At 34.8% G+C, this 18,267-nt stretch overlaps 1 long non-coding RNA gene across 1 annotated transcript in view; it reads left to right on the plus strand.

Moving 5' to 3' along the window:
* The window catches only part of LOC131419559 (uncharacterized), an 85,747-nt gene that overhangs the window by 58,917 nt on the left and 8,563 nt on the right, over window positions 1–18,267 (plus strand). Inside the window, exon 3 of the long non-coding RNA XR_009223280.1 lies at window positions 4,560–4,658. This is a non-coding gene — a long non-coding RNA (uncharacterized LOC131419559). The remainder of the gene's footprint in view (window positions 1–4,559; window positions 4,659–18,267) is intronic.

Genomic DNA, 18,267 nt, shown 5'->3' on the forward strand with positions numbered 1-18,267 from the left:
GGACTTTGACAGGGATTGCATTGAATCTGTAGATTGCTTTAGGTAATATGGAAATTTTAACTACATTAGTTCTTCCAATCCATAAACACGAAATATCTTTCTATTTCTTTGTGTATTTGATTCCTTTTAATAATGTCTTGCAGTTTTCAGTGCACAAGTCTTTCACCTCCTTGGTTAAATTTATTCCTCAGTAATTTATTCTTTTTTGTTGTGATTATAAATGGGATTTTTTTTATTTCTCTTTCTGCTGGCTCATTGTTAGTGTACAGAAATGCAACTACTTTTTCTATGTTGATTTTGCACCCTGTAACGTTACTCTATTTGTTCATTATTTCTAACAGTTTTTTGGTGGATTCTTTAAAGTTTTCTATATATAAAGTCATGTCATCCACAAATAGTGACAATTTTACTTCTTCCTTTCCAATTTGGATGCGTTTTATTATTTCTTTTTTTTTGCCTAATTGCTCTGGCTAGGACTTCCAATACTATGTTGATAAATAGAGGTGAAACTGGGCATCCTTGTTTTGTTCCTGTTCTTAGAGGGATTTTTCGCCATGGAGCATCATGTTAGCTGTGGGTTTGTCATATATGGCCTTATTATGTTGGAGTACTTTCCTTCTATACTCATTTTATTGAGAGTTTTTAAATCATAAATGCATGTTGGATCTTGTCAAATGCTTGCTCTGCATCTATTGAGATGATTAGGTGATCTTTATTCTTCATTTTGTTAATGTGGAGTATTACATATATTGATTTGCCAATGTTGAACCATCCCTGCATCTTTGGAACAAATCTCACTTCATCGTGGTGTACTATCCTTTTAACATATTGTTGTATTTGTTTTGCTGATATTTTGTTGAAGATTTTTGCATCTACGTTCATCAGCAATATTGGCCTGTAATTTTCCTTTTTCGTGTTATCATTGTCTGGTTTCAGTATTAGGGTAATGTTGGCCTTGTAAAATGAGTTAGGAAGCATCCCATCCTCCTCAATTTTTGGAAGACTTTGAGAAGAATAAGTATTAAATCTTCTTTCAATGTTTGGTAGAATTTGACAGAGAAGTTGTCTGGTCCTGAACCGTTGTTTTTTTTGGGAGGCTTTTGTTTATTGTTTTAATTTCCTTACTAGTGATCAGTCTATTGAGATTCTCTGTTTCTTCTTAATTCAGTTTTGGAAGGTTGTACAATTCTAAGAATTTATTCATTTCTTCTAGCTTATCCAATTTGTTGGCATATAGCTTTTCATAGTAGTCTCTTATAATCCTTTGTATTTCTGTGTTATCTGTTCTAATTTCTTCTCTTTCATTTCTGATTTTATTTATGAGCGTTCTTTCCTTTTTCTTAGTGAGTCTAGCTAAAGGTTTGTCAATTTTATTGATCTTTTCAAAGAACCAGTTCTTAGTTTCTTGATGTTTTCTATTGTCTTTTTAGTCTCTATTTCATTTATTTCCACTCTGATTTTTATTATTTCCTGCCTTCTACTGACTTTGGGTTTTGTTTGTTCTTTTTCTAGTTTCTTTAGGTCTAATGTTAGATTGTTTACTTGGGATTTTTCTTGCTTCTTCAGGTAAGCCTGCTATAAATTTCCCTATTTGTATCACTTTAGCTGCATTCTATAGATTTTGGTATGTCATATTGTTATTTTCATTTGTCTCTAGGTATTTTTTGGTTTCTCTTTTGATTTCTTACATTGATCCAATAGTTGTTCAGTAACACATTGTTTAGTTTCCACATATTGTGATTTTGTTCAGCTTTCTTCTTGTAGTTGATTTCTAGTTTCATACCATTGTAGTGAAAAAAGATGCTTGATATGATTTCAATGTTCTTAAATTTATCAAGACTTGTTTTGTGGACTAATATGTGCTCTATCCTGGAGAATGTTCTATATGCCCTTGAAAAGAATATGTATTCTGCAGTCTTTGGATGGAACCTTCTATATATATCTATTAAGTCCATCTGGTCTACTGTGTCACTTAAGGCCATTGTTTCCTTGTGGATTTTCTGTCTAGATGATCTACCTATTGATGTAAGTGGGAAATTAAAGTCCCCTACTATTATTGTATTACTGTCAATTTATCCCTATATGTCTGTTAATATTTACTTTGTATATTTAGCTGCTCAAACACTTTTAATCTCTTGGTTCTCTAGTTCTCCTCTGTTTTGTGCATTCTCTTAGTGAGTTGACATGTGCATATGCTAGATCTCTTCTAGTTACCAAGGATTCAAGAGTAAACAAACAAAAAAATATTCCTTATTTCTTTGTGTTTACAATGTAGGAAGTTGGAAATACGAACTTATCTTGACTGATTTTATTAGGAGAATATGAACAGTTTGATAATATCACTGAATATAAACTAAATGTTGAACATCTTTTAAAATAAAAAGTGCACATAGCCTTTGATTTGGCAATTTCATCTTTAAGAATTTATCCTATTAATACGTGAAGTACAAAGAGATAGGTTAAGTGATAGTAGTACCCTGGCCACCTGCTCTTAATCCAGTATATCAGGTTGTATTCTCTCAAATTAAGTGTTCTTTTAGTTCTGTCTATTATTTCATTTTAAGTAAGATAATTTTCTTTTCTCTACTTGAATTTCTAAGCCTTCCATTATTCTTTCTCCTCCAGTATCCTTAGGTTATAGTTAATGTATATAAGAATAATAAATGTGAATTTTTAATCTTCTCCAAACTTTCTTTGAGTACATCTGAAAATTCTAGGAATATGTGATAATTTCGGATTAACAGTATGTATTAAATTTGTTTCCCTAACATCATCTGTGCTTGTAATGTTTAGATTAACATTGTTTCGTGCTTTGGAAAAGTAACATTTTATTTGACATTTTCAAAGAGCAGAAATAGTTCTTTGCCTGCTGACCTTTAAAAAAATGATGAAGTGTAGGCTTGATGATGTCATTTTGACTAGTGTAATCATTCCAGCAATGACCCTTTCCACTTTAATGTACTCTTACCTTTAATCTGAACAAAACTGGCACGTTCTTTGTATTTTTCTAACACAATTATTTTTTTTCATAATTGTTCACAGTTTTTTCATTATGTCCTTCAGCTGAAGCTGTCTCTAACATTTTTTGAGGGAGAAACAATTTATACCATAGAACATAACGCATTAACATCTTTGAACAATATTATGTGGTATAGAATGTTTATTGATGATAAGGCTTTATTTACATTATACCAAGTCAACAAGTTGTTTAGGTTAAATGATCATAAAATAAAGTGAAAAGATAATTCTCATAAGGGTCAGCTGGGGATAGCGGAGACAGTCCATTTGTGATTTTTTTTCCCTACACAGGTTAATGTGAATCATACACTCATCCTAAAAACCACTTGGTAAAGTACTACTTTATTTCAAATGAACACTACAAATTAAATATTCTGAACCAAAAAGTTTAATATAATCCCTTTTGCTAGACATTTTACAATATCAACTTTTGAATACTACAGTCAAATTACTAGACAATAGCAGAGAAAAAGCTAAAGGTCAGTGGGATTTGGAAATTCACAAGCCAATAATGAGAATAGTAGTAGTAATAATAATAATAATAACAACTCCAAAGAGACATGAGGTTTAATGTGAAAGATTTTAAATAAATAAATATTTTTTCATGAATACCATATTCAAGTTTTTGTTTATTAAACTAGAAAATAAAATAACAGAATGTGGCAGATTATATTTTCCAAAAATGATCATAGCAATATTTTAGTTCACAAATTATCTTTTAGGACCTTGTAACTTCTCGACAAGTGGTGGACTCTATTTCTTCCCCTCTTGAATCTGGGTGGGACATTGTGACTGTTCCAATAAATAGAATGTGCTAGAAGGGATAATGCTGAATGACTTCCAAGGCTAGGTCCAAAAGGGCCATATAGATATCCTGAAACTCTCTCTCTCTCTCCTGCGGCTGAAACTATACACCGTGTTCTGAGGAAGCCCTGGCCATATTGAGGCTGTATGAAGTTCTTCAGCCAGTAGTTCCAGAAAAGTTTCAGTTGATAGCCAGCCTCAAATATTAATGAATAAATCTTTAGCTGATTTCAACACCTAACCTCTGCCCCACCTCAGTCTTGCACAAATGTCAAGCTGATGCACAAAATAAAGTTATTGTTTTAAGCCACTCAGTTTTGAGGTAATTATGTATGCAGTCATAGTAATTAGAACATAGAGCAATAGACATTCTTATTGTTTTTCTGCCCCTCCAGAATATAAATAAACTCCATAATAGCAAGAATGTAATCTGTCTTATTCACAGTTGTTTCTCCAATGTCTGGCACATAGTATATACTAAGTAAAAACCAGGTAAATTAATGAATGGAATTTTTACTAAACTGTCCCAATACTGAAACTTGCAAGAATGCTGTGATGCCTCTCAAAGTATTTCTTGTCTCAAAATGCCTTAAATATTTATACTAGAAAGAAAGGTGCCCTATCTCTTTGTTTACTGTTATGTGTTGGATTTTTCTTAGAAGCCAAATTGTTGGGAAACATTGATTAATAATAGTCATAAAAGGCTCAAAATTAACCCTCTCTCATGTCTTTCCTAGCCTTGGAACACATTGTTCTTGCTTGGGAAGCAACTTCATCTCAGCCATTTGCCTTCTTGAAATCATCCTGTTCTTGAGCTTCTCTCTTCTCCCTGAAAGGTAACACCACTTAAACCTCTCACCTACCCACTTTTTTACACCTCTACTGCTTCGTAAGTACATTCATTTATTATTGTGGTTTGCTTAGAATTGATTAATTTAAACTTTTTTTGCACATCTTTTTTACATTTTTTCAGTACTTTTCAAATTTAGAAGACATTAGGAATATACAGAAGGTCAGAATGGATCCATGTGTCTCTATTCTGCTGTCTCCATCATGTATCAGACTCCTCTGGCAATGAGGCAAATTGGGTAACATTAGTATTTTCTACAGATTTTATGTAGCATCCCAATATCTGCCCCCAACCCCAATGGTCACATTCCTCTATTATATGTAGGATAAATGGTTTCTATCATATTTATTCCTGAGTCAGCCTGTACAGCTGCTTGCTTTTCTGCTTTAACCAGCTCATATACTGTTGTCTTTTGCTAGATTTCATCACTGTTCTTACACTCCCCTAAATTTACCCTAATACCAGGTGGTTTTGTGTGGCAGACCTCTCTAAAGGTTAGAAAGTAGTGCAATGCAATTACCACATAGGGCTGGAAATAACTGCAAATCCAATGTCAGACATCACTCTTTCTAGAATGCATCATACACTTCCCAGGGAAGGTGATTTTTCACTGCCTATTTGTTCTCTTCAGACTCAGGTCCTTTGTCATGTTGCTAGGGGCTCTCCTTTCCTTACTAAGCCCCAGCCCACGCTCTAGTTATCTTATTAAGCAGAGCATTTCCATTTTCCTTCTCCCAGCCATATGTTTAGACTCAGTATCCTTATCTTAAAGTCCATAAATTATTATTATGATTCTCCACTTACAAATAAGAGTGAGACTCATGTCCTGGGTGTGGCTGGATGCCTTAGCAATACAAAAAAGCTTGTAATGGTGGTTTTTAGAGGAACAAAGGGGATGAGATCCTTTTCTACTGTGTAAAATTAATGGCAATGATATAATCAATGAACTATAGAAATGTATATTCTGCTTCTTTTGTCATCCATCTCGTGCACTGTCAAATATGTTGAGTGCAATAAATATTTGAAAAATAATAAATGACTAAAAGAGAAAGATAAGTCTAGAAATCCCCTAGAAATTTGCTTTGTGATTCTAGTTAATATTGATATTATTGAAGAGTTTCACTGAATAGAAATTGATGAAACTATTCTCAATCCTTAAGTATAGTTTGTCAGCTAGAATTTGAGAAAGAAAAATCATTTTTCAGGAATTTCCCTTACATATTTATATTATGAATTTGAAAATGAGATAATTTTATAGTTAAAAAAAGTTTTTAATGCATTCATTTATATAAGAGTATAATATGTGGAGTCTGTGTCTCAAGTTTTAGAAAAATTTTACATGCTTTTATTAATATTTACACGTAGGAAATAAGGGAAGCACTCACTAGCCTGCAGCTGGCTTAACTATCATCACTTGTTCCTTAATACACCCAATTAGAGTTCTTTTTTATTCATGGATCTAACTTCTGAAATTACCCTGTGGTCATCAGAGCGAGAAATCTTGTGACAAAGTGGACAGAGGAAGGACTTTGGGACCCTAAGGCCATAGAAAAGACTACTACATTGCACAACTCCAAATACAGCATTCACATCATTGCTGTAAACAATGAATATGGATGAACAAACTTTACAAGGCTTTTTATGAGAGGTTTTAATAATATATTTTCATATGATAATATTAATCGTAAAATAAAACATTAATGATCTATCAGTTTTGGAGACTAACTTCCTTCCTCTAATTAGGAGGTTACATGGCGTGTACCTCTGTAATGGAGACAAATTTCTTCATTAATGTCCATACGATGGAGCACACTACTAAATACACATTTCTTAGTACCAGTAGGCGTTGAAGAGAAAGAAGAAACAAAACATGACTCATTGAACTTGAATTGTAACTTAACATGCTAACATTAAAAATACATAGTCTAGGGGGCCAGCCTGGTGGAATAGTGATTAAGTTCGCATGCCCTGCTTTGGCGGCCCTGGGTTCACAAGTTCAGATCCTGGTCACGGACCTACACACTACTCATCAAGCCATGCTGTGGCAGCATCCCACATATGAAATAGAGAAAGATTGGCAACAGATGTTAGCACAGGACCAGTCTTCCTCACACACACACACACACACAGAAACCCCAAAAAAGCATAGTCTAAGTAAAAGAGAATTTACACATTGGGAAAACCTCTATTGCAGGATATAAACAGAATTCACTAAGCGTGAAGGGTCTCAACTCCCTATTCCCACTCACACATGTTCATTTTCTTCTATCTGCACCCACCCTTTCTTTTTTGCTCCATATTATTACTAATTCCACCTGCAGTGCTATTTTTCTGACCCAAGTGTCATCCCTGTTTCTTATGCATTTTTAAACTTTCCCTTCCTATTGATTATCTCTTGATTGTGAAATCTATTCATAAATCCTTCATCTTAGTACATCCTTTTAAATAAAACAAAATAAAACAATCTCTTTCCATTTCTGTCTTTTAGTTACTACCATTTAGCTCTACGTTCTTACACAGTTAATCTTCTGAGAGTATTTTAGACTTACTGACTTTCTCATACTCATGTTCGTTCTTCAACTCAGAATACTCTACATTTCTTCCTTCCAAGTCTGCTCAATCCACCTTTTTCAAGGACATCAGTCTTCTATGTTGCCTAACCGCAGTATGAATGACTCAGCCCTGATACAAATGAAATCCACAGGATTTGGCACTGTGGATCAATTCTTCATTATCAAAACGTTCCCTTTCCTCATCTTCCAAGACACCACACTCTCTTCCTTTTCCTTTTCCAAGCAGAATACTCCTTGGCTGGTGCCTTCTCTCTGTATCTCTTTCTCTACCTCCTTCCCTCAATGATTTTGCCCACTTCCACAGTTTCAGCAACCATTTACATGGCCATGAGCCCCATATTTCTGCCTTTAGCTTGGCAGAGCTTGAGATAATGGCATTCAGCTTCATGATGGACCTCTCCATCTGAAAACCCTTCACATGGGAGCTGGCATAAATTGCTTACGAAACACCTTGAAAGAAAAAGTGACCCATTTGTTCAGAAAGAAACATTAGAGACTGGAGGAAAAATACATGAGCAGTGACCTCTCTAAGAGAAGGAGACTAATGTATCTCTTTTTTACATAAAATTAATTTACAGGCAAAATCAGGAAAGTTTTCCATGTATATACTTTCATTGACCTGTTTGATGAGACTTTGCACAACTTTTCTATCGTGTCACTAAAGCACAGCACTACTTTATAGAATAACTTCACTAGGGAGCTTCTGATAAGCAGAATGAGTCAAATATTTGTACGCAAAAGCAATTGGCTACTCCTTAATGTAATTATTACCTAAATTTTGCCTTTCCAAACACAGCCTGGTTTTGATGAACTTTTTAGTAGGTGCATATACGGAGCAGAATCCAAACGAACAGTAGTTAGTTTAAAAAAAACAGAAAGAAAAAGAAAAACGTAGTCTTAGACATCCAAGTGTTGGCTTGATAAACCAAGATATGTTATTTCTACATATGAGTAAATGGAAAAGAAGAGCTACAAATTAAATCCAGAAATCCAGAACCAAATCCTTGTGCCGAGAATTATAAAGCCTCAGACCCAGAACGGGTCATTTAACAGAAAATAAAGTTGAGGAAAACGAACTTGCCAAGTCCACACTCACACTGAAGAGCACTGGAATTTATACCCCCTGCATCCCAGTTCATTTTTAAAATCTCATTTATCAGTTATTGAATAGTATTTAATTATTCTCCTTTACCTTACCAAGATAAATACAATTGTATGGGAACCAAATTTCTGAAAAATACCATTAGCAAATTTTATCTTATGTAAAGGGACTATATTCATCCAATGAAATCTCTTAATTGGATCTCTAAATCAGAAATTTCTAGTTATCAAAACAATGAAAAAGTTGTGAAAGCTGGCACACTTTGTATATTTGGTTTTATATAACATCTTTTACTGTACAAGCTGGAATGAATATTTATTCTATTTAAGATTTTTCTTCAAATTAGGCATTGGTGCAGCTAAAATGTATTAATAAATTAATTTGTAAAAATGTGATCATTTTTATCATAAAAGTGTATAATTTCTATAACCTGCTGTACACTGACAGGCGATAAATATAAACTCTATTGATAATGAGCAGGAACTGTATGACTGTTTTGAACATCAATTATAGAATTTCATACATATTTTCATTTGTAATTTGAACTAAATTAAAATATCATTGCATATAAAAAGAATCTAATGTGATCTCTTGCTCTCTCCTTCTCTCTCTTTCTCCAAATTCCACTTCCGTCTTGCAGCTTTTCCTTATTAATCAGAATGAAGTTACAGCCTTATGACATAGCAACAAATATTTCTGACACCCTCAAGTATTATTTCACCAGTGATTTTGCCACCCAGTGTCTAATACAATTGCATCTTATTTATCAAAGTTAATCCTAAATAATTGATATATAGATACATCTAAATGTGCCTCTCAATTTTATATAATAGCATATAGGCATATTTGTAAAATTGTGTAAAACAAGACAACAGAATTGCCTATAATAATGCAAATTTCAAGAAGTTTATAACTTGTTATAATGTGCATACCTACTTAGGACTCAGTCGAGTCTCAAGAAAGAAAAGAAAGAAAGGAAGGAAGGAAGGGAGGCAGGGAGGGAGGGAGAGAGAGAGAGAAAGAAAGAGAGGAAGAAAGATAAAGAAAGAAAGGAAGGAAGGAAGGAAGGAAAGAAGGAAGGACAGAAGAAGAAAGAAAGAAAGAGAGAGAGAGAGAAGAAGAGAAAGAGAGAAAGAGAGAAAGAAAGAAAGAAAGAAAAAGAAAGAAATACCAAGTCTGTAGGTAATAAAGCATGTCTGGAAATAGTAAAATAAATCACCACAGGAAGATGAAATGTTGAATGTAGGTGAGAGAACTTTTCCTTGTACAACAATCAGGAATTCACTGAACAAAACAAATTATCCTGTCAGCCATTTGAATGGTGGCCTCAGAGAAATAAAAGGGTTTTAAATATAAAAGATGCCTGTAAAATGTGTGTAGGCAACTGCTTTGCACATCAGATGGCACGATAATAAATATCCTATTTCTTAAGCATACTCCAAATAACATTTCATTGGTTTATCAATTTTATAAAAATAAAAAGACACTAAAGCTTTTTTTATATAGGAACATTTCCTTAAATTTGATTTATTCCTGAATAAATAGATACACATGGATTTGGAAGAAAGAACTCATTATGCTGTAAAGGTAATGGCAATATGAGCTAACTATGATTTCTAGCTAACAAAAAAAGTATAACTTTTACCTGTATATGTTTCTCACAGTTAAAATAAATTTGGTTAGATCACCTAAAATCACAGAATGTGAATTTCTTAAAAGATGTTCTAGAAATATACTGGCTGACTAGATCTTTTAAATAAATGTAGTGAAATTAGAATTTCCGTAAAGGATAAAATAGAAGGTTGCAAAAACCTTTGCATTAAAACATGAATGGTCTCATGTCTGTTTCTACATTTGCCTAGTTATTGAGGACTACTTTTATTTTAATTCTCTCAAATTGCATTTTGTCACTTTTGGGAATACTGAAATATTATTTTGTGCTCCATGAAAGGACAGATATAAGTTGCACTTGATTCATAAACTAAACTCATTGATCTCAGACTTTTCCATATGGGTTTGGATAAGCTTGGGCTGTGGCAAGCATTTAGTCACTGTAAAATAGATCTGGGTTTTCTGCCTCGGATTTAGACTGACCTTGAGTTCTGTAGAACTCCTGAATTGAACAATCAATTATAGTGCTCCAAAATCACCTTGGCTCCCTCTCACACTATCCTCCTTTCCTTCTCTTTTATGCCCAAACATACACAGGCAGCTAGACAGGATACCTTGAGAAGCCAGACAGGATGTCAGCCAGCCGTAGCTCTTTTGAGCTAAGCATTCTAAATGTGAAAGAGAGAAGATATATCACCTGAATACTGTAAGTGTCCTGCCAACAACCTCTTCCACCTTCCTTCTTCCCTGAAATCCAGAGGGATGTTTCCCTTTTTAGACTTCTACAAAATTTGTTGCCAGGCCAATAATTCTCAACATTTGTAATATCATGAAACACATAATATGTATACGGAACGATAGAATAAATGGAGAGCCCCTGGCTTTTCTGAGGCTAGGGGATTAATATCTCACCCAGTTTGAAAAGCTCTGATTTGAAACAAATGGTTGAACAATATGTTGCATATGTTTAGCTCATTTCATATATAACAATTTTGTCTTCCAAAAATGTATTTGTTGAGAGCATGCTCTATATTTTTGTCATTTCCTGTATTCACTTATACGCTACTTGTTCAAAAAAAAAAAGAGAGAGAGAAAAATAACCAAATCTTTGATTAACTGGTTCTGCTTCATGGGCACATTATAAAAGTTCATTGCTCTCCCTAGTTAGCACCTGTGCTATAACTTTAGGAATCATATTTTTGTGTTTGTTTTATCATAACTGGAAAATATAATTTTAATGAACTTTGTTTTCGGCTTTCACATGTTTAAAATCACTATAATTATATTCTCAAGAGAAGATTAAGTGTATTGTCTATATTCAAAAGACCTACAAGTTCATACTAAAGCTGAGTAGAATGGTGTTACCATAAATTTTTATCCTCTCCACTTTCCCCTCCCCAGTAAAGCTTCTGATAAATGCCTTCACTGAATGGTCATAAAATTTACACCTCGATCCCTCTATCAAAACTGATTATGTAGTGTGTAATACTCAGAACAATTTCCATCTGATTATTACAATGCATTTATCAAAATGATGTTCCTTGACATTTACCACAGATTGTACTATTTAGATTCTGTACTCTGGATCTTTTTTTTTTAAAATAACCCCACAGTATTTGCTGTCACAGTAAATTGTACATACTATACATGTACTTTGATTAGTTTTACAATTTCTTTTTTTAAGTTTGATAACTTTTTACAGGAATCTATGGTACAAGATTAGGTAGGATTTTTATTGAAACTGGCATTTTTCTGATAAGCTTCTCCATTACTTAGAATGTAGCCAACTTTCTTACGTACATTAATTGTAAAATGCCTAGGAACTTATCTTGCAAGTGTAAAATACAGACAGGGTAAAACATGAGAATTCTCCCTCAAAAGCTGTCAAGGAGAAATAATGAGAACTACTTTGATGGTCCATACATCCCGTGGCATCGCTTTAGAGCTTGTTGCATTTCGTTGTGCTGCTGGTTTATTTATTTATTTTTTTTTGAGGAAGATCAGCCCTGAGCTAACATCTATTGCCAATGCTCCTCCTTTTTTTTTTAACCCCCAAAGCCCCAGTAGATAGTTGTATGTCATAGTTGCACATCCTTCTAGTTGCTGTATGTGGGATACGGCCTCAGCATGGCTGGACAAGTGGTGCGTCAGTGCGCGGCCAGGATCCAAACCCCGGGTGCCAGTAGTGGAGCGCGCGCACTTAACCGCTAAGCCACAGGGCCGGCCCCACTGCTGGTTTTTAAAATTGGCAATAGTCTGCTTAGTCTTTTTATTATAGCACTATACACAGTATGGTGGCATTTTGAACACTCTGTAAACTTATTCTTTGACAATAACAGAGTTTCTCACAGAGACTCTTGAACATTCAGTTGTATTCTAGCAAATAATAAACTGCATGGGCTAGTGAAAGTCAATGGGATATGGGAGGAAGAACAATAATCTGAGGCCTTGAGCTCTGAATTCCAGATATAGAATTGCTTTACTAAACTCTTGCAATTTTATCTGAAAAACAAGATTTAGTCACATGGTCCCTACATTCCTTAAAACTGTGAATCTAATGCTTACTTTTCTCCAGAGGCCAAAAAATGTGATCAAATAATCAAAATGAATCCTATACATATCCTTGCTCTTTAAGGAGAAATGGGACAGTAACTATGCCAGAAAGAATAAGCAGTTTGTTCCATGGATCTAGGAAGATAATTCAATTGAGCAAATGCTTATTTGTAACCCTCATGTGCTTAGCCTGGTCAGAGGCGTGATAGTGGTCTAAGCCGCTATTCCCGGGTCCTGAGAAAATTTTTGGCTCTGCCATAGACCCTGTGGATGATTTGAAATAAAAGGCACTTTTTTTTTGCTGATTTCACTTCTGAAGGATAATGGAAACAATATCAGTTTCTAATTGCTCCACAGGAATAGTTAGAAAATTCAGTAAAATGGCATTGGAAATAAAATTTGAAATGCATATTGAAGAAATTTAAAATATGCTATGGAAAAGTAAACTAAGAACTAAAATTGTATTGCTTTGTAGAAAATTTAAAAATTCTCATTGTTGTTATTTTCCCCCTAACATTATAGAAAAAATCATAATATTCAGATTTAAAAAAAAGAATCAAAATCCAAGTTCTCCGCTTACCAACTGTATGATCTTTGACAACCTATTTAATTTCTCTCAGCCTAATTTCCTGCATCTGTAATAAGAGCTAATAAAAACATACTTAAGACATGGGTGGACATAAAATATAAGTGTACAAATCTCCTTGTTTTTAGCAAATAGCTAGTAAAATTTCCATCACCTTCTTCCTTGACTTGAAAATTATGTGGAGATGGTGAAGGACTTTTTAATCTGTTTCAATTTCAAAGCAATATAGTTTTATAGTTTTAGAGACTTCCAGGGGAAGTTCACACTCACTCGTAGTCACTTGTTGCAGTTTACTAAACCACAGAAGTCAGCAGTTCTTTCTTATTCCTCAGATATATTAAATTTACAATAAGTAGAACATATTATTTTTCTGCATTGCCCTCAGCTTGTCAGATACCACTTTACAATGACTAGTGTTTATTCTCCTAAGGATATGTTCATACTGACAGTCTTTTTAGTATATAGTCAATTCTTGAGGTGATAAAAAGAAGCAGTAATGAGTTAATCCTAACATCATCTATATTGATTTTGGATTCCATTAATTTTTGCTTTTCTTCAGATTTACATTCTTAATAATGTTTTGCTCAGGTTAATACTCAAATTAGGTGATTCCCTGAGCATAATTATCAAGGGTAGAGGAAGACAGCTTAGAAGAGCGCAGTTATTGAAAAATACCTGTATTTTTCACACATAATGCAAACATGAAAACAAGGTAATTACATGTAATCCACACATCAGATTGCCCATATGTAGTGAATAAAAGGTGAGTGTCTTCTATCAAAATACCAATAAAATATACATTTCATCATGTAATTACTACTCAGAACTCAGAACTAATCTGATGTGATGCTGTAATCATTCCACTATATTAAAAATCCCAACCCCAGGAGAAAAATCAGTTCTTTGTGCCAATAGAAACTGGTATTAGCACAGAGACACAGTCATGTGCCACATAACGATGTTTCAGTCAACGAGGAACTGCATATTTGACAGCTGTCCCATAAGATTAGTACCATATAGCCTCGCTGGGTAGTAGGCTATACCATCTGGGCTTGTGTAAGTACACTCTGTGATGTTCACACAATAACAAAATTGCCTAATGATGCATTTCTCGGAATGTATCACCTGTCACTAAGCGATGCGTGACTGTACGTTTTTTTCTTACTGTGTGGTTGTTTCATGCTGAGCAATCATATCATAGTTGGAGCATCAGACTCAAGCTTTCAACTCACAAGGTATTGGGCTGCTTCGGGGAAAGTATTTTGATAAGAGACAAGAAAAGAACTCAAGTGCTGAGATTTGATAGAAAAATTTTAAAAAGGTGAATGGTTTAAATATTTGAATGATTTTCTGCATATGAAATTTTGGTTTAAGAAATAGGCAACGTGGGGCCTGCCCCCTGGCCTAGTGGTTAAGTTCAGTGCGCTCTGCTTCAGTTGCACAGGTTTGGTTCCCAGGCGGGGACTTACACCACTCATCAGGGGCCATGCTATGGTGGCAACCCACATACAAAATAAAGGAAAACTGGCACAGATGTTAGCTCAGGTTGAATCTTCCTCAAGCAGAAAGAAGACTAGCAACAGATGTTAGCTCATGACGAATTTTCCTCAGCAAACAAATAAAAAATAGACAATGTGTTGAGTAGGCAGTGACTAAGGTTCACATTACTGTCCACTAGCATTTATTCTAATCAATTTATGATCTGGCCAATAAGGGCAACATGAAATAGCAAAGACAGCAAAACACATTTCTAATTCCAGAATTCTGAGTCATATCACACACAGCTGAAATTCCTCTTCCCAGAGTACGAAATGAGTGTGCAGTTCCTATGTCAGCTTTCACTGTTCCTCACTGAATTACGCTGACTTTATTTCAATGTCCTTGAATGCTCATTTGGATTCTTGCTCTTATCTTAATTGATCTCAAATGCACTGCAACAAATAATCACATCGAGATAGAAGTAGCAACCTAAGAAGTGGATCTCACAAAGAAAAGTTCAAGTCAATAGCACAGACATGAAGGTGCTTTGGTCTTTGGACAAAATTAATTCCAAACCATGTGATTTCATGTTGTCACAGCCAGCTTTACAAATCTTGGACAAAGTAAATATATTCTAGCCCTCAATTTCTTCATAGTTGTGGAGGCTGCAAGTCTAAGATTAAAGTGCCAATAGGGTTGCTTTCTGGTCAGGCCTCTCTCCCTGGCTTGCAGATGGTGACTTCTCATTGTCTCCTCACATGGCCTTTTGTCTGGAAAACAATCAAATGACCATATATGTGTGGGTCTATTTCAGGACTCTCTGTTTTGCTTCACTCTCCTTTATTTCCACCTTACACCAGTATTACACTGTCTTGATTACTGTAACTTTATAATATGCCTTAAAATGAGGTAATGCTGGTCTTCCAGCTTTGTTCTTGTTTTGACTACTGTGCCTTACCAAATATACTTTAGAATCAGCAGATCAATTTCTTCAAAAAGCCTATTAAGATTTTGATAGGCATTGCCTTAAATTTATGTATGAAGCTGGGGAGAATTATCTTAAAAACATTATATTTTCTAAACCATAAACATGGTGTATCTCTTGAATTATTTAGTTTTCTTTAATTCTCCTCAGCAAAGTTTTGGCATTTTCAATGTACATATCTTGCATATTTTCTGATAAATTTATCCCTAGTTTTTTTATGCTGATAACATAAATGGCATAATTTATATATCAATACTTATTTTATTAATAATATGGAGATACATAATTGAGCTTTATGCATTGACCATGTATTTTGAGATTTTACTAATTTCACTGTTAAGTTTTATCAGTGATTTTGTAGTTTTCTTAGTGACTTCTACCTGCACTATTATATCATTTACAAATAAAGATAGATTTACTAATTTCTTTCTAATATGTATAAAATTTATTTAATTTTCTTTCATTGGTCATTGATAAAGACCTCTCGTATAATGTTACCTAAAAGGATGAGATTAGTCAACTTTGCTTTGATCCTCATTTTAGATAGAACACATTCTCCATTGATTATGAGGTTGGCTGTAATTTTTTCATAGAAGCTCATTATTAGGTGGCAAAAATCTCCTTTATTTCTGAGAATTTTTATCATTAATGGGTCCTGCTTTTCATCTAAAGTGGGATTTTTTTTTTTTTTTTTTTTTTTTTTTTTGTGAGGAGATCAGCCCTGAGCTAACATCCGCCAATCCTCCTCTTTTTTTGCTGAGGAAGACGGCCCTGGGCTAACATCGGTGCCTATCTTCCTCCACTTTATATGGGACGCCGCCACAGCATGGCTTACCAAGCAGTGCGTCAGTGCGCGCCCGGGATCCAAACCAGCGAACCCCGGGCCGCCGCAGCGGAGCGCGCGCACTTAACCGCTTGCGCCACCGGGCCAGCCCCTAAAGTGGGATTTTTTTTTGTATAAACTGAATTCTTATATAGTTTTTGATCTTTGATTCTATTAATATGACAAACGCCAATGATTGATATATGGATATAAAATCAATATTTCTTTCTAGAATAAACTCTACTTGGTTACTCTATATTATCATTTTTTTTCTTTGTTTTTTTTGGTGAGGAAGATTTGCCCTGAGCTACCATCTGTTGTGAACCCTCCTGTTTTTGCTGAGGAAGATTGGCCTTGGGTTAACATGTGTGCCCATCTTCCTCTGCTTTATATGTGGGATGCCTGCCACAGCATGGCTTGATAAGTGGTGCATACGTCCACGTCCGGGAATGAAACCCCTGAACCCCAGGCTGCCGAAGTGGAGCAAGCAAACTTAACCACTATGCCACCAGGCCGCCCCGCTGTATTATCATTTTTATACATTGTTCAATTTGATTTGATAATGTATTTTAAGGATTATTGCATTTATGTGTTGGGATATTAGTCTGTAGTTTTCTCCTTAGGATTGGTGTATAGGGGATTTGGGGATCAAGGTAACAGAAAGATGTTGATACTACCTTAATATCCTTTTAACGTCTGTAGGATTTATAGTGCTGTTTTTAGGCATATACACATTTATTATTGCTATGTCTCCCTGCTGAATTAACCCTTATATCATTATGAAATTTTCCTGCTTATCTCTGATAATAATTTCTACCTTGAAATCTTTTTTACTTATTTATTTGTTTGTTTGTTTGTTTATTTATTTATTTTTGTGAGGAAGATTAGCCCTGAGCCAACATCCATTGCCACTCCTCCTCTTTTTTGCTGAGGAAGATCGGCCCTGGGCTAACATCTGTGCCCATGTTCCTCTACTTTATATGGGATGCCACCACAGTGTGGCTTGACAAGCAGTACGTTGTCTGCTGCTGGGATCCAAACCTATGAACCCCAGGCTGCCAAAGTGGAGCACATGAACTTAACTGCTACACCACTGGACTGGCCCATTGAAACATTTTTTATCTAAACTTAGTATAGCCACTCAAGATTTCTTATACTTACTGTTTATATGGTGTATCGTTTTGCAATTTCTAACAATTATTCGTCAGCAGAGAATATATTCTCTAATATTTCAATACTTTGAAATATTTGATTTATTGAGAATTATTTTATGACCAAATGTATGGACTACCTTAGTAAATGGACAGGTATACTTGAAAATAATCTGCACTTTTCAGGTTTTATTTAATTAATTAATTAATTTATTGTGAGGAAGATCAGCTCTGAGCTAACATCCACGCCAATCCTCCTCTTTTTGCTGAGGAAGACCGGCCCTGGGCTAACATCTGTACCCATCTTCCTCCACTTTATATGGGATGCCGCCACAGCATGGCCTGACAAAGGGTGCATTGGTGCACGCCCGGGATCCGAATCCGGGCCACCAGCAGCGGAGAGCGCGCACTTAACTGCTATGCGACAGGGCTGGCCCCTACTTTTCAGATTTTAGGTATAATATTTTATAAAATTCACTAGTTAATTGACAATGTTCAAATATTCTATATCTACACTGATTTTTTCTTCTATCCATATATAAACTAAGAGACATATATAAACATATATAAACTTCTAAACATATATAAACTAAGAGAGTTTGATTATAAAACACTACTAGATTTTGAATTCACTCTTTCTAAAGGATCTAAACAGGACTGAGGAGAGCCAAAGAGGGGGGCATCTCTTTGCATAACATTAGAGTGGATTTAGATGTGAAAATGCCTCTGCAG

This window comes from Diceros bicornis, chromosome 21, assembly GCF_020826845.1.
Source record: "Diceros bicornis minor isolate mBicDic1 chromosome 21, mDicBic1.mat.cur, whole genome shotgun sequence".
Lineage (NCBI taxonomy): Eukaryota > Metazoa > Chordata > Mammalia > Perissodactyla > Rhinocerotidae > Diceros > Diceros bicornis.